Source organism: Canis lupus, chromosome 14, assembly GCF_011100685.1.
Source record: "Canis lupus familiaris isolate Mischka breed German Shepherd chromosome 14, alternate assembly UU_Cfam_GSD_1.0, whole genome shotgun sequence".
In the NCBI taxonomy this organism is placed as follows: domain Eukaryota; kingdom Metazoa; phylum Chordata; class Mammalia; order Carnivora; family Canidae; genus Canis; species Canis lupus.
In genome coordinates, this window is record NC_049235.1 from 60,562,136 (window position 1) to 60,586,520 (window position 24,385).

A 24,385-nucleotide genomic window follows, 5' to 3' on the forward strand; every position below is an offset into this window, starting at 1 on the left:
CCCCGCAGAGCACGGGGCGAGAGGGGCTGTAAAGGGAGCTGGTGCTCTGCCACCGAGAGGAAGGGGTAGCCCGGAACGTGCGCAGGTAAACAGAGCAGCTGCAAGGCTCTAAATTCCCGAGTTTTACTTAAATAACCATTAGCCACAACAACCGTGTAGTACACACCATACGCTCTGTACTGATGGGAGCCACAGCCTGCGTTACAAGGACCACAACGCGGCTCCAATGCGACGGAGGGCATCACCCAGGCAGGAGAAAGGGGTCATACACAGATTAGGAATGTGCGCGTATACATCTTAACTTCCAGGTTCCAACTAACATTTCAAGAAAGGTTATAATTTTCATGAAGTTGGGGGTGTGTAAAGCAGGTGATCTCTGCCCCTCTGCTGTTGGTCACCCTCTGTTAGGAATCCTCAAACTTCCAGGAATCTCTCCTCTGATGAGCGAGAAACAGTCCAATATATGCATACAGCATTGCCAAGGCACTAGCTCTAAGATACTGGGAATACTGGAGAAACTTCAATAAATTTCACAAGTCGTAGTATCCAGGAACCCACAAAACACACTGGATTTGCATTTCATAAGTTTGAAAACTACGTAGGTTTTCTGCGAGTAATTAAATGCATCATATTGGGAACCGGCAGGAATAGAATACGGACTCAAAGTAGTTCACGGAGAACCACCAAAAAGCAAATAATGCTGGTATTTTCTGAAAGCAGTTATCTTGTAAAACGAAATCTTAGCTTAAAATTTTATGTTTGACTGTAAGCTCGAAAGTTCTCATAAACAATGGATTTTCTCAATTTCTCCCGTAAGTTTATGACTACTTGCACATATTCTCAGATATATGCAATAAAACATTCTTTGACATAACAATGGACTTTCTCCTCTTAATATTTCTGAACCCAGAAAAAAGTTCTGAATATGCTAAAGTGAAATACAGTAGAGTTTTAAAATAACATGAGCTTCTGAATTACCATGAAAGTCACATACTATGTACTAGCTCAGGCCCAGATGCATGAAAACCACAAAATTTACTCAGGCTCTTCATTATCCTTTGTATTAACCAATTTAATGACTTTCAATATCATTAAAGGCTCTAGTAATTAGGTATATTAGAGAAAACAAACAGCCAAAGCAAACACATTTTAAATCACCACATCACTAACCACGGTTTCTTCACTAATGTGAGCCAGTATTACTATTCCCCTCTGTTTACCTGCAGGCCTAACACTAAGAGTCAGAGGCAGGGAGAAAGTTTAGCTTGTGTAAGAGCTCCATAGCTCCAAGGAGCCAGCACGACACTGAGGACGGGGAATACTCGCATTTCTCAAACCCTTTAGAGCGCTGGCTCAAAAGAGCTTGCTTGAATGAATAACATGGCCCGTTTAACCACACTTGAATGAATACTCTGCACTGCTTTTGTTTGGCCTTCAAAATCATTCTCCCTGTGTACGGTTTTGCAATACATCTTATCTTATCTCTCATCATTGTTTTGCTCACCTTGGAATCATTCTGTTGCCAGAGCAACCTTTAGACAAAAAGTAATGAAGTTTACAATGGCATTCCTGTTTGCTTAGGTGGCCTGCTCTATCCGAAGAATAATACCCAAGCATTAAGAATGGAATATAAGCCTCTCCAGCCTAGTCCTCTTTCCTTTGATCCAGCCTCATTTTCTACCATTAGCAATCCTGAATTTTATGCTTCCTTAGTTCAAACAGCTGACAGTTTCCCCGAACTCTTACTGCACCAGTCACTATAGGAGACCTTACACAGGCTTCATCCCTTCTACAAAACCGCCCCTATGACAGGGACACCGATTGCAAATGACACCAATGACTTTCTTCCCTCAAGTGAAACCCCTTGCCATGTGACTTAGCAGCTCCCTCCATCAGGACGTGGGATTTTTTCTACACCCCTTGAATCTGGAGGGACCGGCGACTTATGTAGGAGAACAGATTAGAGCAGAAGTACTGATGTGCCAGTTCAGAGCCTAGGAGGCCTTATGCTCTTCCCTGGTTCCTCCTCTCTTGGAACTCCACCACGCTCAAGTAAAGAAGACCAGCCTAGCAGACGCAAGAAGCGACTTGGAGGAGACCCTAGGTAAGTAACCTAGCTGAGCCTACCCTCGATCAACCTACAGATAGGCCAACACACGCGAGAGCACAAGATGAGTGGGGATGTCTCTGTGATCATAAAGACAGAGTCTAGCCAAGACCTGAAGACTCACCTAGTCAACCCTAGACTTCCGAGCAGTAACAGATACTGACTCTTATTTTGTAGTTTATGAAAAAAATGTCCCCAATATACAGGGTTTTGTGGGGTGGTTTATTATGTAGCAGCTGATACAGTTCTCTCCACAAAATTATCTATTAATTTCCTTGCGGGGTGAGTCTCAATCTCTCATCTTTTCAGTATTCATCCTCTACCACTGTATCTAGCACATCATAAATTCTCAGTGAAAGCTGAATAAATTGATAGTGTCATGATCCTCCATATTCTAACCTACACTGTTCCTCATGCAATACCATATCTCTTTAGTTTTATCTTTTTAAGGCTGATAATCTTAGAGTACAACATAGTTAGAATATGTATAATGAGTTCAGTTTTTAATTGTTCGGTAGACTTAATCCTCCAAACTGGATTTCCTATAGCCATAGTTTAATACAAAGACAAACAAGCATTTAGAATATGACCAAATCTCAAAAAAAAAAATAAAAATAAAAAAAAAAGGGCAGCCTGGGTGGCCCAGTGGTTTAGCCCCTGCCTTCGGCCCAGGGCATGATCCTGGAGACCCGGGATTGAGTCCCACATCGGGCTCCCTGCATGGAGCCTGCTTCTCCCTCTGCCTGTGTCTCTGCCTCTCTCTCTCTCTCTCTCTCTCTCTCTCTCTCTCGATCTCTCTCTGTGTATCTCTCATGAATAGATAAATAAAATCTTTAAAAAAAAATATGACCAAATCTCTTTACATTGTAATGGGTATAAACCAAACCCATTTCTGGGTTTGTCCTGTTCTGCATTCAGAATTCAAGTCAAGGTTCACATAACTAACACGGAAAGGTAGTCGACAGAGCAAGAACCCATTACTAACCAGCCTGAGAAGTACTTCGGGAGAACCTTCACACCGTACCCTTTGCATTAGGAAGGACAGAGGAAGGAGCTGAAGGTCTTCAGGGAAACACAAGATTAAAGACAGTATTTGATGGTATGCTCATCTTTCTTTGATCCAAGGACAAAAGACATCTTAATATTGACCCTTCATTTAGACTAGAGTTTTGTTTGAAAGACTGGAGAATAAGTAACATACTTAATAAAAGGGGAAAAAATACCAAAGCAGAATCTTTTGAGTAAGCACCAAAACTTGTCCTGTTCTCTTAGTAGACTAGTCTGCTCCTGGAGTTAACGAGAGCCAATGATGGGGCCCAAACGAGTTATGAAGGTTGCTTTTGGGGCTTCGCTGCTTTAGAGTGGTTCTGGACCTTGAGGTCGATTCTAGGCCTTCCTAAGCCCAAGTCAGTCGTCGAAGGTTTCTGTGTGTTGCCTTCCCGAGACCAGTCCCGCTGAGCAGTTAACTGAGTAAGCTCTTAGCGGCCAGAAACAGCAGGGTAGAAGTGATTAAGGAGATTTTCCCACTTAGATCAGTTCTATTTTTCCAATTCACAGGTCACAAAACCCTTCCTCATTTATGAGGTACCTGAATCCCTCCCGGGCGGCAGCAATGAAGAGCAGGAGAGCGAGTCATCACAGCCAACGCAACTGCAACTGAGCGGAAGCCTCTAGCTGTGGGACGGACCTGCCGTGACCCCCGGCCTAGCTGAGTGACGTGAGCCACACTGAGCCTCAGGTTTCCTGTGTGAGATGGGGAAGCGGCGTCAGCCTCCCGGCACCACGGCGGAGGATCAGATGGCCGCTGTCACACGTATGGGCAAATCACCAAGCACACTGCTGGCACAGCAGGGGCTCGCGAGATGGGCCTTTCTTCACCTTCCCAGTTCTACACAGCCAATTTCTCTCCATTTTCCACCTGATTTTTCTGTACTTTCAAAACCCATCTCAGTCTCCCCTTTGCAGTCTCCCCAGACAAAAGCACCTGCTCCTGTAACACTCTGTTTTTGCACCTCTTTACAGTCAATCTTGCCATACATCACATGCAGCCACATGCTTGTGTCTGATCATAGTTTTGCTTGATTTAAAATGTCTTGTGAGGAGTAGTGTTAACTTATTTTCATAAAGCCTGTTTCTTCTCCCCTTGCTGCTATACTAGCACAGGGACTAGTGCTCAGGGTCAGGTCCCTGTCAAATGTTTAACTTTCCAAGCATTTATTCTTCAAAATATGAAGACATGCCAGCAGCTTTGGCAACCTCTGCTCCGTAAAGCCACCATTAAAAAAAAATACAAACAGGCGATGATTTGACAAGTCTTCCCTCGGCTAAGAATGATTTGACAGCAGTTGTCCAGAAAAGGTTTATTTAATATCACAAGATCAGGGGCCATCTGTCTTACATTTTCTCTCCAAGAGAATTAATTCCATCCACATCTCTGTATCTTAAAATGGAATAATATACAGCCATAAACTAACAACTATTTCTAACGTAGAAGTAGAGTCTACTGAATTAAAAATCCTTTACTCATCTGTATATCAACATATCTGTATCTCAAGTCATACATCAAATGGTCATTATAAGAAAACTATATCAGATCAATTTTGTACATTTTAGCACCCCAAAGCCCTAACTCAGATCAGCAGGAATGCTGAAAACACAAAGCTCTAAATGAAATCAACTTTTTCAGCAACCCAGAAGGCCTTCTACTATCCCGAGCCAAAATGCAATCAAATTCTGCAATCCCCAGAAACCTGATTAAAATCCTAGAATTCTAAGAAAGTCTCTAAACTGACACAGAACATCTGGTATCACTTTCCTACATATAACATTCACTCCTAAAGACTAGAAATCTATTACATAAATGCCTCTTACTGTCACCAACTGAATAGCTATTATGATTTTCCATTAGAGAAAGTATTTTGGGATTCACAAAGGGGGCAAGAAAATATCTGATTATTATCCTAGCATGTATGACCAACTTCAAACAAAAGGTCCTTTTTTCCCTTTATATCCAGAGACCTCCCATAAAAACAAACAAGACAAAGTATTAAACCTTTTGTTCCACTCTCCCGCCACAATATTGTTTGCTACGCTGAAAAGGAGTCTTGTTTCACCAATTACTTGTCACATTACTAACCCGCATCAAACTCCAAGAACAAGATTCGGGTCACCAATGACTCAAAACCCCACTTTTTAAGGAAAAGATGTTATCACGTGAGGAAGCAAAGTGCTTGTAGAATCCACATAAAGAACTGGTTCTATGCAAGACGGAGCCGCGTTGTGGCTGTTACGCTGTTTTACTGAGACGCACTAAGGTCACCCGGGTGGCTAAGCTCGCTGGGTGCATCCCGCGTGCATCGGGGAGGGGAGCCGCTGGCAGGTGCGGGCCTGGCCGGGGACTGCGCGCCCAGACAGACTGACGGCCGCGGGCCACGTCGCGCCGGAGGACAGCGGGAGCCACGTGCAGGTGCGGCCGAGCAGGTGTGGGCGGGGAGAGGCGAGACCGGGCACCGGCGGGCAGAGCAGCCAGCGGGCCACCCACGGGGCCAGCGAACCTCGGCGCCAAGTGCTGCGGGGACGGCAGGACCCCAAGTGCCCGAGCCCTGCCGTCGGCAGCGCGGGGGGCAGCAGGCGCGGCTCTGGGGCGCCCGGGGGAGCCTGGGGCCGCTGAGGCTGGGGTGAGCAGCGTGGAAGCGGCAAGCCAGGGAGCCCGCGGAGCACCGTGGGGACGGGCTGCCCATCTGCGGCGCGTCCCAGAGAGGCGGCTGTGAGGGACAGAACCCTCCCGAAGCGCGGGGCCGCCCGCCAGACCCAGCCTGTACCCAGGCTCACGACCGAGCCGCTTACTCCACGCTCTGCCCCCCACGCCGGGGGAGCCACCCTCGCCGTCACACGTGCCTCAGTCTTGGCCCCAGCAAGTCCCCTGTCTCAGAAGACCGGCCCGAGCCCCCGCCCGCACCGCGACTCCCGACCCGGAGTTTTCAGAGTCCTCTGTTCCGGCGGCACAGGAGACGGGCGGGCCTCCTCTCCAGCGGACCAGAGCACACACCCAACACTCGCCACATTCACGCCGGGGACCACACACCGCCCACGACGCACAAAGAGCCTCGACAGAAGGCTGGCCTGGGGCAAAAGCGGCCAGCACGCGACAGGAGAGGCGCGCGGCTCACGCCGAAGACCAGGGACGCGCCAGGCCTGGGAGAGGGCGCCGGGACGTGCAGGCGCCACAGGACCCTTCACCAGGCCGCTCCTCTCAAGAACGAAAGCAGTAACTGACTTTCCTAATACGGGGAAACAGGCCCAGAGACCCAGACAAAATAAGACCGAGAAACGTCCCAAATGGAAGAACAGGACAAGCCTCAGCGGGAGACTAAGTGAAACAGGCGTAAGTAACAGGCCTGATGGAGAATTTAAAGCAACGATCCTACTGAACTTCAGAAGGGTGAGACAGACCTTAGCAGAGCTGAGGAGTAGCAGAGATAAAGGGCTCAATAGATGAAAGGGGAAACATACTTGAAGGAATGGACGTCAGGCCGGAAGAAACAGAGGAACAGATTAATGACCTACAAGACAGAGTAATGGAAAGAAATGTGGCTGAACAAAAGAGAAACGGAATATGCAAAATGAGAATAGATTTAAGGAACTCTGATTCCATCAACTAACGTTCACAGTATAAGAGTTCCCAGAGAAAAGGACAAAGAAAAGGGGACAGAGAATCCCTTTGAAGAAATAATAGCTACAAAGTTCCCTAACCTGGGGAAGGAAACATATCCAGATCCAGGAGGCACAGGGAACCCCTGACAAAATTAACAAAAGCAGATCCAAAGATATACTGTAATCAGATATCACAAAATATGCTGATACCAAAAAAACACTAAAAGCAGCAATACAAAAGATGACTTGATATATAAAAAGGAAACCCCATGAGAAGGCTATCAGATTTTTCAGTAGAAAGATTCTAAGCCAGACAGGAGTGGAATGATATATTCAAAGTGCTAAATGGGAAAAAACCTGAAGCCAAGAGTACCCTATTCAGCAAGGTTATCCTTCAGAACACGAGAGAGTTTTCTAGACAAAAAAAGCTAAAAGAGTTCATGACCACTAAACCAGCTCTACCAGAAATATTAAAAGGGACTCTAAATGGAAAGGGAAACCAAGTGATAGTATAAAGGTAGGAAACACAGACGCAGTAAAAAATGAGTATTTCCATAAAAAAAAAATCAGTTAAGGATCTCATAAAATATATGACACCACACCCCTAAAACATAAAGAAGAGATTCAAATTTAATCATAAATTTAATACAGACTGCTATATGCAAATGTTACATAATTGTTACATAAACCTAATGACAACCATAAATAAAAAATCACTAATATGCAAAGAATAAAAAGAAAGAAATCCAAATATATCAGTAAAGAGGGAAAATCTTCAACAACCACCAAACAAGTAATAAAATGGCAATAAATACACAATAATTACCTTGAATATAAATGGGCTAACCGCTCCAATCAAGACGACATAGGGCGATGGAATAAATAAAAACCAAGACTCATCCCTACACTGCCTACAAGACTCATTTCAGACTTAAAGACACCTGCAGATTGACAGTGAAGAGATCGAGGGGCGCCTGGGTAGCCGAGTTTGTTAACCACCTGCCTTTGGCTCAGGTTATGATCCCAGGGCCCTGGGATGGAGCCCTGCACCTGGCTCCCTGGGCAGCAGGAAGTCTGCTTCTCCTTCCTCCCTGCCCCTCCCCGTACTTGTGCTCACTCTCAAAGTCTTTTAAAAAAAAAGTGATGGGATAGAGAAATATTTATCACGCTAATAGATGTTGAAAGAAAGGTGGAGTAGCAATACTTATACCAGACAAAATAGACTTTAAGACTGTAACAAGAGACAAAGGAGGGCTCTACATAAAAAAAGGACAATCCAATGAGAAGATTAACCATTATAAACACTTACGCATCCAAAAGGAGAGCCCCAAAATAATGTAAACAGTTAAGGAGAAACATAAAAGAACTAATCAATAATAATATAGTAATAGTAGGGGACTTTAACACACAATGGACAGATCATGAAGACAGAAAATCAACCAGGAAAAATTGACTTTGAATGATTCTCTGGACCAGATGGATCTAACAGATATATTCAGAACATTCCATCCTAAAACAACAGAATACACATTTCTTTCAAGTGCACGGAACACTCTCCAGAACAGATCACATATTAAGTCACAAAACAAGCCTCAACAAATTCAAAAATACGCAGGTCATACCAGGCATCTTTTCTGACCACAATGGCTATGAAACTGGAAGTCATTTGCAGGAAAAAATCCAGAAAGATCACAGAAAGTAAGAGTTCAATAACTTACTACTACACAATGAAGGGGGCAACCAGGAAGTAAGATAAAAAAGTACATGGAAACAATGCTTTGAAAATGAAAACAATGGCTCAAAACCTTTGGGATGCAAACATTTATTGAAAGAGATGAGAAGATGATGGAGTAGTTAGGGGACCCTAAACGTGCCCCAACCCTGAACAGGGCGAGGCCAGCCTCCCATCACTTTCATCTACTAGGAGACCAATCTGAGGATTAGGAAAACAATGTGCACACCTGGAGGGAGAGAAGGTGGCAGATGGGAGGTTCAGAGACTTGACCTGGGGGGAGAGAAAAGCCAGGGTGCTGTGAGGGGAGGGAGCCCTTCTGTGGAGAGAGGTAAGGGAGAGAGGGAGCGCGGTGCGGACAGCTCGCCCAGTGCCTCGCTGGGATCCCCTGGGAGCACTGGGAGAGATCGCTCCCTGCTCTCCAAGGACGACAGGCCTGCCCCGCAGCAGCAGGGGCCAGAGACAGGTGCACAGGGCAGGTAACCTGGTCGCAGCTGGTCACTTTGCTTCCCCTGGCACATCAGGCAACCCCACGGGCACCGGGCACACAGCTGCGAGGCTCCCCTCTGGGTAGAGGGAGAGACCCACACCCGGCTGGGTGCCGCTGAGATCTGGAGCTCCGAGGAGAGCCTGGGTGGCTTGGTCTGGTAAGTGTCCCATTCTTCTTTTGCCCTCAGGTCATGGTCTCAGGGTGGTGCGATGGAGCCGGGGATCAGGATCTGCACCGGGCAGGGAGCCTGCCTAGGGTTCTCCCCCTCCTGCTGCCCTCCCTCACTCCCATGCACATTCCCTCTCCAAAAAAATAAAAAAAAAATAAAAGAATGGAGTTTTGAATCCCAGCCACTGGCTAGAGATAAAATACAGGAGAATTGTGGCCTTGGCACTGAGTGAGCCGATGGCTGGACACTGGCAGGAGGTGGGGATCTGACGAAAGCCTGCAGCACAGGAGGGGAGACTGCTTGCTTTTCTGGGAAGGCTTCCTGAATGGCAACGGCCAGGAGCTCCCCTCCCCAGGGATGAGGGGCAGAGGGACACCACCTTCCACCCCGGAGCCCACCAGCGTGGTCATATTCAAAGACAAACACAGAGCCTTCAGTGGTCCTGGGGTCGCTCACACCAACCCTTGAGCCCACCCTCATGCCCTCATCCCACCTCCCAGCAGGGGCACCTCTGCAAGGGCAGGTCTGACTGGGAGCCAGCGCAGCAGGCCTCTTCCCAAAGGTCCCACCCCGGCCCCCACATGTACCAAGTCTACTGATCCCTTGGTGCTCCAAAGCATCAGCTTCAGTTCTGGTGGAAACAAGGCCCGGCTTTCCTCTTTTTTTTTTAGGTTTTATATACGTTCAATTTCTTTTATCTTTTTCTTTGGAATCAGACTTAACAGTTTCTGTTCATTTGTTGGCTTGTTTCCCCTTCTCTGTTTTTTTGGATCACGCTTTTTCCCCCCCTTTTTCCTTCTTTTTCTTTCAATCAGGTTAATTTTTTAATTTTTTAAAAGATTTTTATTCATTCATTCATTCATTCACTCATTCATTCATTCATTCAAGAGAAAGAACAAGCAGGCAGAACAGCAGAGGGAGAGGGAGAAACAAGCTCCTCACTCAATCCCAGGACCCTGAAATCATGACTGAACCAAAGACAAACAACCCACTGAGCCACCCAGGTCCCCCATCCCCTCTACCCTCGCCATTTTTTTTAAAATCAGGCTCATCTTAAATCAAGGCACACCTACTTAAAAGTCCAAACACTCCCCACTGCCAGTAAGGAGGAACTCTGTAGAGGACTGACATGCAGGAAAGAGCAGCCAAAACAGCAGCAGAGTGCATCCCACGTATCTAGAAACACTTCCTGAAGAACCAGGCCCTGGACAGTGTACAATCCCTTCTTGGTATAAATGGTATAAATCTCAGAAGCAGGAAACATAAGTTTTCATAATATGCAAAATACAGAAACCTAGACAGTGACAAGCCAGAGGAACTCTCCACAAAAGCAAGATCAAGAAGAAATCAGAACCAGGGACTTTTCTCAAAAGAAATACAAGCAGTATATCTGAACAAGACTAGAACAACAAGCATAAGAATAGTAGCTGGGCTTGAAAGCAGCATGGAAGACATCAAAGAAATCCTGGCTGCAGAGATAAAAGACCTAAAATCTAGTCAAGCAAAAATTTTTAAAATGCTGTAACTGAGATGGAAAACCGACTGGATATAAATCACAGTGAGGATGGAAGAAGTAGAGGATGATCAAATAGGTGATGTACAAGACAAAACTATAGAAAATGAAGCTGAAAAGAACAGGGAAAGAAAACTATTAGATCACAAATACAGACTTAGGGAACTCAGCAATCCCACAAAATACAACAGTATCCCTAATGTAGGAGTCCCAGAAGAAGAGGAGCAGAGAGTAGGGAGTGGGGGGATGGAGAAAGGGTCAGAAGGTTTATTTGAACAAATTATAGCCAAGAACTTCCTTAAGCTGGGGAAGGAGACAGGCATTCAAGCCCAAGAGGCACAGAGAACTCCCCTCAAAATCAACAGAAACAGGTCAATGTGAACACATATCACAGTCAAACTTGCAAAATACAAAGAAAGAATTCTGAAAGCAGGTAGGGACAATCGGTCTTTAAGCTACAATGGTAGACTCATAAAGTTAGGACATTTCATAGGACAGACCTGTCACAGAGACTTCTCAGGCCAGAGACAAGTGACATAACATATTCAATGTGCAAAATGAGAAAAGTATGCAGTCATTTATCCAGGAAGGCTGTCATGCAGTATAGGAGAAATTAAGAGTTTCCTAAACAAAACCTAAAAAAGTTTGAACACACTGAAACAGCTCTGCAAGAAAAATTAAAGGGGACTCTTTGAACTGGAAAAAGCAACAAGGACAATCTACAGGAACAGCAACTTTACAAGTAATACAATGGCACTAAATTCAAATCTGTCAAATAATCACTCTGAATGTAAATGGACTCAATGCTCCAATCAAAAGACATAGGATATCAGAATGGATAAAAAAAAAAAAGAAAGAAAACAAGAATCATCATGTGCTGTTTACAAGCAACTCATTTTAGACCCAAGACACCTCTCCAGATTGAAAGTGAGTGAACCATCTTATTATGCTAATGGACATCAAAAGAAAGCTAGAGTCACCATCCTTACAACAAACAAACTAGAGATTAAACCCAAGACTTTAATAAGAGATAAAGAAGGGAATTATATCATAATAAAAGGGTCTATCCAACAAGAAGATCTAACAATTGTAAACATTTATGCCCCCAATTTGGGAGCAGCCAAATATATCAATCAATTAATAACAAACTTAATAAATTTGGTAATCATATAGTAATAGTAAGGGGACATTAATGCCCCACTCACAGCCAGGGACAGATGATCTAAGCAGAAGGTCAACATCAAATACCAGCTTTGAATGACATGCTAGGCCAGATAAACAGATATATTCAGAAGACGACTTCATCGTTAAGCAGCAGAATACACATTCTTTTTGAGTGCACACGGAACATTCTCCAGAACAGATCACATACTGGGGTCACAAAATCAGCGTTCAATCAGGAGGACAAAAAGACTGAAATCATACAATACATGTTTTCCAACCACAATACTATGAAACTTGAAGTCAACCACAAGAAAAATTTGGAAAGACCACAAATACAAGGAGATTAAAGAACATCCTAATAAAGAATGAATGGGTAAACCAGGAAATTGAAGAAATTTTGAAAATACATGGAAACAAAAGAAAATGAAAGCACAATGGTCCAAAACCCTTGGGACATAGCAAAGGAGGCCTTATAGCAAAACTGGCCTTCCTCAAGAAGAAAAGTCTAAAATAAACAACCTAACCTTAGACCTAAAGTAGCTAGAAAAACAGCAAATCAAGCCTAAAACCGGCAGAAGGGAAATAATTAAGATTAGAGCAGAAATAAATGATACAGAAATTTTAAAAATTCCAGAATAAAACTAATAGCTGGTTCTTTGGAATAAGATTGATAAAGCCCTAGCCAGACTTATCAAAAAGAATAGAGAAAGGACCCAAATAAATAAAATCACGAGTGAATAAGATGGTATCACAATCAAGGCTGTAGAAATACAAACAATTATAAGAAGATTATGGGCAATTATATGCCAATAAATTAGGCAATCTGGAAGAATTCCTAGAAACATAAATTACCAAAAGTGAAATGGAAAGAAACAGAAAATTTGAACAGACCCACAACCAGCAAAGAAATTAATCAGCAATCAACAATCTCCCAACAAACAAGAGCCCAGGGCTGATGGGTCTCCATGGGAATCCTACCAAACATTTAAAAAAGAATTAATGCCTATTCTTCTGAAGCTGTTCCAAAAAATAGAAAGGGAAGGAAAACTTCCAAACTCATTCTATGAGGCCACCATTGCCTTGACTCCAAAATCAATGTCTGCACTAAAAGAATTACAGACCAATATCCCTGATGAACATGAATGCAAAAATTCTCACCAAGATTCTAGTTAATAGAATTGAACAATACATTTAAAGGTTTATTCACCATGATCAAGTGGGATTGATTCCTGAGCTGCAGGGGTGGTTCAACATCCACAAACCCATGTGATGCACCACATTAATATAAGAAAAGATAAGAACCATATGATCCTCTCAATAGATGCAGAAAAAGCATTTGTCAAAACTGTATCGTTTCTTGATAAAAACCCTCTACAATGCATAGAGGGAACATACCTCAACATCATAAAAGCTATATACAAAGGACTCACAGCTAATATCATTCTAATAGGGAAAACAGAACTTTTCCCCTAAGGTCAGGAACACAGCAGGGATGCCCTCTCTCACCACTGTTGTTCAACAGAGTACCGGAAGTCCAAGCCTCAGCAGACAACAAAAAGAAATTAAAAGCATTCAATTCAGCAAAGAAGAAATCAAGCTTTCATTCCTCATAAATGACACGATCCTCTTCTACGTATAAAACCTGAAAAAAAAATTGCCAGAGCTAGCACATGAATTTAACAAAAGTCAAAAGGATATAAAATCAACATACAGAAGTCAGTTGCATTTCTCTACACCAATAATGAAGCAGCAGAAAGAGCAATCAAGGAACTGATCCCATTTACAATTGCACCAAAAAACCATAAAATACCTAGGAATAAACCTAACCAAAGAGGTAAAAGGTCTGTATGTTGAACACTACAGAACACTATGAAAGACGACACAAAGAAATGGAAATACTTTCATGCTCATGGATTGGAGAATATCGATAGAGGAAGATAAAAAGCATCTTAACAGCAAAGGAAAAGAATCAACAAAATTTAAAGGCAATTGACAGAATAGGAGAAGATATTTGCAAATGATATATTGGATAAAGGGTTATACCCAAAATCTACACAGAACTTACCAAACTCAACACCCACAAAACAATCAGTTAAAAAAATGGACAGAAAACATAAATAGGCACTTCCAAAGAAGACACCTACATGGCTAACAGACACATTAATGATGGTCAACATCACTCATCATCAGGGAAATACAAATCAAAACCACAATGAGATCCCACCTTACACCTGTCAGAATGACTAATATTAACAAACTCAGGACAAAACAGATTTTTGTGAGGATGCAAAGAAAGGGGAACCTTTTTTGCACTGTTGGTGGGAATGGAAACTAGTGCAGCCACTGTGGGAAAAGGTGTGGAGCTTCCTCAGAAAGTTAAAAATTGAACTACCCTATGACCTAGCAATTGCACTACTCAGTATTTATCCAAAGGATACAAAAATAGTGATTCAAATATGTACTCAATGCTTATAGTAGCACTATCAACAATAAATTATGGAGAGAGCCCAAGTGTCCATTGATTTATGAATCCATGAAGAAGGTGTGTGTATACACACATACTACACACACACACACAGACACACACAGGAATATTACTTAGCATTCAAAAAAATCACATCTTACCACCTGCAACAATGTGGAGGGAACTAGAGTGTATTATGCTATGCTAAAGGAAATTAAGTCAAAGAAAAACAAATACCATATGATTTCACTCATGTGGAATATAAGAAAAAAAAACAGATGAACAAGGGAAGGGAAGAAAAATAAGATAAAAACAGAGAGGAAGGCAAACCATAAGAGACCCTTAACTAGAGAACTGAGGGTTTGGGGATCCCTGGTTGGCTCAGTGGTTTAGTGCCTGCCTTTGGCCCAGGGCCTGGTCCTGGAGACCTGGGATCGAGTCCCACATCAGGCTCCCTGCATGGAGCCTGCTTCTCCCTCTGCCTGTGTCTCTGCCTCTCTCTCTCTCTCTCTCTCATGAATAAATAAATAAAATCTTTTTTTGAAAAAAGAGAACTGAGTGTTCTGGAGGGGAGGTGAGTAGGGGATGGGCTTATTGGATGATGGGCATCAAGGAGGGCACTTGTTGGGATGGGAGGGCTGTATACATATAAGTGATGAATCTCTAAATTCTACTCCTGAAACCAACACTACACTATATGTTAACTAACTTGAAATGTAAATAAAATTAGGGGCACCTAATTAGGGGCCTTTGGCTCAGGCTGTGATTCCAGGGTCCTGGGATCGAGTCCCACACTGAACTCCCCGCAGGAAGCCTGCTTCTCTCTCTGCCTGTGTCTCTGCCTCTCTCTCTCTCTCTCTGTCACTCATGAATTAAGAAGATCTTTAAAATATTAAATAAAATTTAAAAATCCTTTGGGATGTATCAAAAGCAGTTCTCAAAGGGAAGTTTACAGCAATACAGGCTTATGTCACAAAGAAAAATGTCCAAAAACCTAACCTTACACCTAAGGAGATAGAAAAGAAAAATAACATTTAAAACCAGCAGAAGGAAGGAAAGTTTGGAACCAACCAACCAACAAAACAACAGAGATCAATGAAACAAGGAGCTGGTTCTTCGGGGCAGGGTAGGGGGGTAGGGGGGTGTGAATCAACAAAACTGATGAATCTCTAGCCAGACTCATCAAGAAAAAAGAAGAAGACTCAAAACCACAAATAAGGGAGGAGAAATAACACCACAGAAATACAATCATAGTATTATGAAAAACTCTATGTCAACAAATTAAACAATCTAAAAAAAAAAGATCAATTCCCAGAAACTTAGAAACATAACCTACCAATACTGAAAGAAGAAATAGAATATTTGAATAGACCAATTACAAAGAAATTGAATAAGTAATCAAAAAATTCCCAACAAAAGCCCAGGACACAACAGCTCATAGGCAAATTCTACTAAGCATTTAAAGAATGACTAATACTTGTTCTTCTCAAACTACTCCAAAAAATAGAAGAGAAACTTCCAAGTTCACTCTGAGGCCAGAATTACCAAGATACCAAAACCATATAAAAACACCATGAAAAAAGAGAACTAAAGACTAGTATGTCTGATGAATTCACATGCAGAAACCCTCAGTGAAATACTAGCAAACTTAATCCCACAATACATTAAAAAATATTCACCATGATCAAGTGGGATTTAGTCCGGGATTATAAGGGCGGCTCAATATTCATAAATCAGTGCAACACATCACATCAATAAGAAAAAGGACAAAAACTGTATCATCATTTCAACAGACACAGAAAAAGCATCTGACAAAGTACAACGTCTATTCACAATAAAAACCCTTAGCAAGCAGGTTTAGGGGGGACAAGCACCAGCCCAGAGGTGTCTGTCATCCTCAATGGGAAAACAGCCTTTCCCTAAGGTCAGGAACAAGGCAAGCATGTAAACTCTCACTACCTTTATTTTGGTTTTTTTTTGGTTTTCCTTTTGTTTTTTGTTTTTTTTTTCTTAAGTAATCTTCACTCCCAGTGTGGGGCTCAAACTTACAATCCTGAGATCAAGAGTCACATGCTCTAATGACTGAGCTACCCAGGTACCCCTCCCTCTCACCACTTTTACTCAACATAGGACTGGACGTCTTAGCCACAGCAATCAGACAAGAGGCAAAAGGCATCCAAACCAGCAAGGAAGAAGTCAAACTTTCACTATTTGCAGATGACGATACTATCTACAGAAAATCCAGAGGGCTCCACCAAGAAAAACCCTTAAACAGATAAACGAATTCAGTAAAGTTGCATACACAATACCAAATCAATCTACAGAAATCTGCTGCACTTCTCTACAGCAATAAGGAAGCAGCAGAAAGAGAAATTAAGGAAACAATCCCACTTAACAACTGCATGAAGATACGACGCCTAGGAATAAGCCTAACTAACAGCAAAGACCTGTGTACTGAAAACTATCAAACATTGATGAAGGAACCAGAAAACAAAGAAATGGAGACATTCCAGGCTTATGAATCGGAAGAACAAATATTGCTACAATGGGTATATCACCTGAAGCAATTTCCATATTTAATGTAATCCCTATCACATTACCAAGAGCGTTTTTTTTCCACAGAAGTAGAATAAAAAATCCTAAAATTTGTACTAAACCACAAAAGACCCTGAATAGCTGAAGCAATCTTAAGAAAAGCAAAGCTGCAGGCATCACAGTGAAGGAAATAATCAATACAACCGAAATGCAACCTATAGAATGGGAGAAGGTATTTCCGAATGACATACAGTAAAGGGTTATTATCCAAAATATATAAAGAAAGTATACAACTAAAAAAAAAAAAAAGTCCAATTAAAAAATGGGCAAAAGACACGAACAGGCATTTCTCCAAAGACAACATATAGATAGCCAAGGGACATGTGAAGAGATGCTCATAGTCACTTACCAAGGAAATGCAAATTGAAACTACAAAGAGAGATCACTTCACAACTTGTCAGAATGGTGAAAATCAACAACACAAGAAACAGGTGTCAGTGAGGATGTGCAGAAAAAACAATCCTAACACAGTTGGTGGGAATGCCAACCGGCACAGCCACTCTACAAAAAAATATGGAGGTTCCTCAAAAACTTCAGAACAGAACTACCCCACTATCCAGCAATCACGCTACTGGATATTTACCAAAGCTACAAGAACACTAATCAAAGGGGGTACAGGCACCCTGGTATTCATAGCAGCATTTTTTTTTATACCAGCCAAGATACAGAAGCAGCACAAGTGTCCCATCAATTGATAAAGATGTGGCATGCGTACATGTATGCACACGCACAATGGGATAGTACTCAGTCATAAAAAAAAAAAAAAAAGAATAAAATCTGGCCATTTAAAAAGACACAGAGGAGGGCCCCTGGGTGGTCCAGTCCGTGAGGCATCTGCCTCTGGCTCAGGTCATGGTCCCAGGGTGCTGGGATCCAGCCCTGTGTTGGGCTCCCTGCTCAGCGGGAAACCTGTTTCTCCCCCTGCTCCTCCTGCTTCTGCACACATGCTCGCACACACTCTTCTGTCAAATAAATTAAAACCTTTAATCATAAAATTTCATAAAAATAAAATGACACGGATGGAGAAATAAGTGAGAAATACCATCTGATTTCACTGATGTGGAATATAAGAAACAAATTGAGCAAAGAGGGCCAAAAAAAAAAAAAAAAAAAGAAACCAAGACACAGACTTAACTACATGAGAACAAATAGATGGTTAGCACAGGAGAGGTTGGGGGTAATATGAAATGGGGGGTAAAACTTCAAAAAGGAGGAAAAATGACAGTTAACCTGAAAATAATACGTGACAGTGTCTTTATTTCCAACTCTATTAGGTTCACAGTTTCTATCCTCTACAACTTTTTGAATTATTTCTACTTGTTTTATTTTTAACTCAGTTTTCTGCATCTCACTTTTTCCTTTTAAATTCTTTGGTAAATTTAACGCTTTCATCAATCATGGAATAAAATGAAACCAGAAGTAGAGCCTTAGGTTAAACAATTATGGAAAGAATCCCTGAAAAACTGGGAAGACAGTCACAAAACTTGTGGGTTTTTTACATTTGTGTCTCAAAAACATGCAAGATGGGCCGAGTGTGAGACAGATTGAGAGCAAGTTAGACAAAACCTACTGCCACATACAGGAATAAAAAAGGACCCTCAAGGTTATTACTGTAGTATCGATACCAACCGTTCTAGCTAGTATTTCAACCATCGTACTTCTATAACTTGTTGAATTATAGTGATTTATCATGTTCTTGCTGTGAGCAGTAACACAAACTTCAATCTGAGTTTTTACCGAATGTTGGTGGTTAGCACTTTATATATTTGACTATTCACAATGCAGTTCATATTATTCAGAATCTCCATGCTATGAAGGAGAAAACCGAAACCAAGCCACAATCTCTTAAATACCATAGAATTAGTTAAGTAGATGCATCAGGATTTGACCCCAAAGTCCATCTGAATGTCTCAGAGCCCAATTACTTTTTTTAATAACTAGGTTGAGATGCATCATTGTTTCCCATAGTGGATACCGGCCAAGCATCTTCTTCTGATGTTGAGTTTGTCCCCCACTTTAATATTAAAAATCTTGGGAAAAAAATCTTGGGGATCCCTGGGCAGTTCAGTGGTTTAGCCCCTGCCTTCGGCCCAGGGTGTGATCCTGGAGTCCCGGGATCGGGTCCCACGTCGGGCTCCCTGCATGGAGCCTGCTTCTCCCTCTGCCTGTGTCTCTGCTTGCTCGCTCGCTCTCTCTCTGTGTCTCTCATGAGTAAATAAATAAAATCTAAAAAATATATATTAAAAATCTTAATGGACCATAGGAAACATACTGCAGGGGTTTTACCAGGAGTATCAGCCATGATTCCATCTGTCGTATTTGGAGCACCGCTCATTTCGACAATTATGGACTCATGTATTTTGTGCTTCAACAACATCAAAAAGGTTAATCATAGGAACTTCAAATTAGTGGGGGGTTGTTTGCTTTTGAGTATCTTAAGATGCAAGATTTTAAAGAGCTAGAATTTTAGAACGCTCGTGCACTCGTCACGCAACTTCAACGAATCTTAACACCCGAGACACATTCAGTTCCTTGAACTACGTAACACAATGCCACAGACTGCAAGGCTTGCAATAGGATTTTCTTCTTCCTCATAGTTCTGGAAGCTAGACGTAGAGAATCAAGGGATTGGCAGGACTGGCTCCTCCTGCAAGCTCAAAGGGAACCTGGTCCACGCTTTCTTCCACATTCTGGGGGTTCCCCACAACCCTCAGTGCCTTGGTACGAACCGGCCACTCCCAGGTCTGCCCTGTTTATCTTCGTGGGTGTTCTCTCTGCCGTAGCTCCTTTTTCTCCTCTTATGAGGACACAAGGATGCTCTAAGTAGAGCACACTCTACTCCTGTATGCCTCACCTTCTGCAAAATAGTGTTTCCAAACAAAGTCACATTCTAAGGTTCTAAAGGATCTGAATTTGGAAGAACACCATGCACCCCACTACAGTGTTTGTTCCTAAGAAAAATGAATTAGAAGCCCTTTATATGCCATCCAGATAAACCTTATTCTGAAATGTGGTATTAATTTCAGGAAGCTTTATGTGCATCTATTTATAGAAATAGAAAAAAAATCACACTACATATAATAAGATTATATAAATAGAACTATACAAACTGTTTTTGCAACTTTTTCGATCATTGTCTTCAAGATTTACCAATTTTATTGCATTCTACTGTATGGATGTCATGCTTTGTACTTACTCACTCGTTTATTGGTATTTGAGCTGTTTTCACTTCTTAATATCTCAAATAATGTCACAACGGACCTTCCTTTATGAGCTTCCTTGTGCTCAGCTTTCTCTAAAGTATATCCTGGAAGTTCAATTTCCAGGTCAAAAGATACAGGCACTACGGAGTGCTTACGAAGATTCACAGCTTCAGCCAGAAGCATGTATATACTCATTCCCCTATATCCTTATTAAAATTTCATTTTTCCAAGTTTGTAAAACTAAAAGACAAACAGTATCTCATTTTAATCTGAATATCCTTGATTAGTAGGATGTTAATCATCTCTTGATTTTGTAGTGGGTCCAACTGCTCCAGGATATATTTGATATCCATGTCAAGTCCCTGGAGCTTATGAATGTTAGTTTTCTTGAAGACAGTCTTTGCAGATAAAATTAAGGATCTTCGGGGATCCCTGGGTGGCTCAGCGGTTTCACGCCTGCCTTTGGCCCAGGGCATGGTCCTGGAGTCCCGGGATTGAGTCCCACATCGGGCTCCCTGCATGGAGCCTGCTTCTCCCTCCTCCTGTGTCTCTGCCTCTCTCTCTTTCTCTATGTCTATCATAAATAAATAAATAAATCTTTAAAAATAAATAAATAAATAAAAATAAATAAAATTAAGGATCTTGAAATCATCTTCAATTTTCAGGTGGGTCCAAATCCAAGGATAAGTGTCCTTATGGGACACAAGAAGGTGTGGCAGGAAGGATCGAAGGCGCCCACGTTCAGATGGAGGTCGACTCTGGAATAACGGGATCCAAGGGGTCGGGAAGACAACGCCCAAAGACACCAGCAGCGGGGAGCAGCTTTGGAGGAGTCTCCCCTAGACCCGAGAGAATGGACCTCGCTCACATCTTGATTTCAGATGTCTAACCTCCCAAACTAGGAGAATGAATAGAAGTCATTTTGTAGCAACTATTACAGCAGCCACATGAAAGTATTCCAGTTTATTAACCAGTAGGATCTCCTATATTTTGAATTGTTATTCATATTTTAAGATTTTATTTTTTTATTCACGGGAGACACACACAGAAAGAGAGAGGCAGACACACAGGCAGAGGGAGAAGCAGGCTCCCTGCGAGCCCGATGTGGGACTCGATCCCAGGACCCTGGGTCATGGCTTCGGCTGAAGGCAGACGCTGAACCACGGAGCCCCCTGGGCGCCCCTGTTATTCATATTCTTTACTCATTCTGCTCAGAGACTGTTTGCTTTTCCATACAGACATAGGGCAGTTATATATGTATTTCAGGTATTAAGGCTACGTGCATTATAGGCTTGTTGGCTGTAATACCATCTGTTTTATAACCACCCCCCTTCCCTGCCACTTTGTCTTGTCCTGTGAAATATTTCTGCTTTTAGAAAAAAAAAAATTTTTTTTTCTAATCATTTATGGCTTGTGCCTTCTTTGGCTTAAAAAACCTGCCATCCTTTCTACTTTTGCCTACATTTTCCTCAAAGTTCTTGCTTTTTGCACATGTATTTAATGTCTAGAATGTATTTGTGCAGAGTGTGAGGACAGATGCCAGTAGTTAGCTCCCTATGGGAGGCCGATTATCCTGGCGATGTTTATTCATCAGTCCATCATTTCATTAAAAGTCTGTAACGCCCCTTGGGAGCCCAGCGAGCGTACATCCACGCGCAGGTTTACGTAGGACCCGTTACGGCAGCACTGACAGCGGGGGAGCAAACAGGCCCTCCCGCTTCCACCCCCTGCCCCTGGCAGGGCACGACCCCTGCGCCACGCCTCTTCTCCTACAAAACCTTGGCTACTCCGGATCCCCTGCTTCTCCGTGTAGTTTCACGATCCGTATCAAGGAACAGCAGACACAGCAGGAGGCCTGCTGGGGGTGTGACTGCACTGCCTGCCCGACTCACGGACGAGCTGGCGGCCGATCTCCCCAACCAGAAACGTGTTCTCTACGTTCAGTGAGATTTTCTACTATTTCTCCTCCCCTGGAGCCGTACAGCATTTGGCTGGATCTGTGTCTCACGAGTACTTTATGTTTGAGAAGGATTTTCTTCTCCTGCCATCTTCCCGGTTAAGAAGTAAAAGACTGTTTTCTGTAGGTCTGCCTAGTTTTCCTCCGGCAACCCCGAAGTCCTCTGTTCCAGCAGGTTCCCTACGGCTCCTCCTGAAATGGTCTAGGCAGGAAACAGCACCTGCAACTGGGGACAGTTTACAAGTTTAAGGACTCTTTTCTCACTTTCAGTGGCCAGGACTTCACATTGGATAGTCAGGGTGACATCCTTCCTTGTCTTACTCCTGATTTTCTTTGGAAAACTTCAAAGTCTTGGTTAACTAGGAGACTTTCTTTTTTTTTTATGGTATTATAATTTGAGTTTATTTTTTTAACTTATTTTTTATTGGTGTTCAATTTGCCAACATATAGCATCACACCCAGTGGTCATCCTGTCAAATGCCCACCTCAGTGCCCGTCACCCAGTCACCCCAACCCCCACCCACTGCCCCTAGTTCGTTTCCCAGAGTTAGGAGTCTCTCATGATCTGTCTCCCTTTCTGACATTTCCCACTCATTTTCCCTCCTTTCCCCTTCATTTCCTTTCACTATTTTTAATATTCCCCAAATGAATGAGACCATATAATGTTTGTCCTTCTCCGACTGACTCACTTCACTCAGCATCATACCCTCCAGGTCCATCCACGTCGAAGCAAATGGTGGGTATTTGTCGTTTCTAATGGCTGAGGAATACTTTCTGTGAATAATCTGAAATTCAAGAGCTTTTTTAGTGCCCATTTTTTATCTTGAACCCATGTTGAATTGTAATAATGCCATTTCTGTTACATTAACATAATCATGATCTCTTTTCTCAGTATGGTATTAACAGTTTTAATCCTGATTCATCCGCTCAGGGCATCACGTGCTGCAGGACACACAGAGCACTGAAATGTATTTCCTGATATTCGATCAAGGATCTTTGTATCCATGTAAAAACACTGCTCTTTGGTTTTCTGTTCTTATCTTTTTCCAAGATTGGTTTGTACAAAGATACTGTACAAAGAGAACCAAGCACTCCTTCTAATTTCCAGAACAGTTCTTATTGAGAAATTATTTTTCCTTGAAGGGGTGGTAAAAGTATTTGAGCCCAGGGTCTTGGTCGAACAGACTCATCACTTCACTATCTTCATGAACAAACAGCAGTTCATCCGGGCTTTCTATTTCTTCAACTTCTCCAACAGAAATATCGCTTCATAGAAGTCTCCAGATTCATCGGCCCGGCCTGTCCAAAGCAGCCAAAACCCAACTGAACTACGACCGTGCTACGGGCGCCTCCTCACTGATCTTGGTGGCCGTGCCCAAGTCTCCTACAACCAGACTTTAGTGCTGGCTTCTTTGCTGGTTTGGTTGTAGGTTTACTACGTTCAAGTTTACTCTTTGAGGCTGTTGTCTACAGAATTCAACACCCGGACTCCGCGACACGGCAGTCACTGAGGCAGTGGTACATTCTGCAAAAACCACAGCAAAGACAGAAAAGCAAAGGCTAAAGGTTTAGGGGAAAAACAGGCCTTGGCTGCAGTGCTTCCTAGATGCTCTCCCGCCCACAGCAGCAGCGCTGATGTGACCCGGGGGCCTGCCACTCGGGCATCCACGCCGGGACGTCAGGGGGCTGCTGAAGATCCTGCCGCCCCTTGGCAGGGCAGCGGAGGCTCGCCTCCTGGGTGGCGATGACGACTCCCAGCGGTTCCCTTTAACCTGTCTACACCCGACCCGCAGTGCTCGACGGCCAGGCGCTGCTCCAGGGATGTGGCGCGACCTTCTGCAGGCGAGGCCGGGGGGCAGGGGCGGGCCTTCCACCAAGGAGCCGACACCGATGCAAACACACGAGGGTTTATTACAAGCTCGAGCTTGGGTCCAAGTGCACCCGACACAGCGGAGCAGGGACTTGGACCCTGAGACTAAGAGGCGTAGCAGCTTTATAGGGCCAGTGGCCCATGAGATTGTAACATACGCAGAAAGTTGCAGTCATGTAGGTCCACACGCAGGTGCCCGATTGAATTACATTTTACCCTATAGTATCCACTTGAGCTGGCCTATTATTTTGGTCAGAATCAGGTCACAGTTTTGGCGGGCACAAGGCGGGGTTACATTGTTATGAGCCGATTTCCCATTAGAGTGTGCCCAGCGGCTTGACTAGGGTGAGGCAGCGCCTTAAGCAATAAGCAGGTCCTGTGGGGGTCATACGGGAGGTGGCGGGTGCAGCACACAATGGATTCAGTCCTGCTCTGCTTGTCCAGGGGTAGGGGAGTTTTGTTAAATTT

General features: G+C 43.1%; 1 protein-coding gene and 1 long non-coding RNA gene across 26 annotated transcripts in view; one reads left to right on the plus strand and one right to left on the minus strand.

Moving 5' to 3' along the window:
• CADPS2 (calcium dependent secretion activator 2) overlaps positions 1 to 24,385 on the minus strand; it is a 452,803-nt gene that overhangs the window by 317,939 nt on the left and 110,479 nt on the right. The gene's annotated exons all lie outside the window — the stretch shown is intronic.
• Positions 1,527 to 5,351, plus strand: LOC111098863. The gene is made up of 3 exons (XR_005369829.1): positions 1,527 to 2,104; positions 3,026 to 3,206; positions 3,665 to 5,351. It is a non-coding gene; the product is annotated as an uncharacterized LOC111098863 (long non-coding RNA).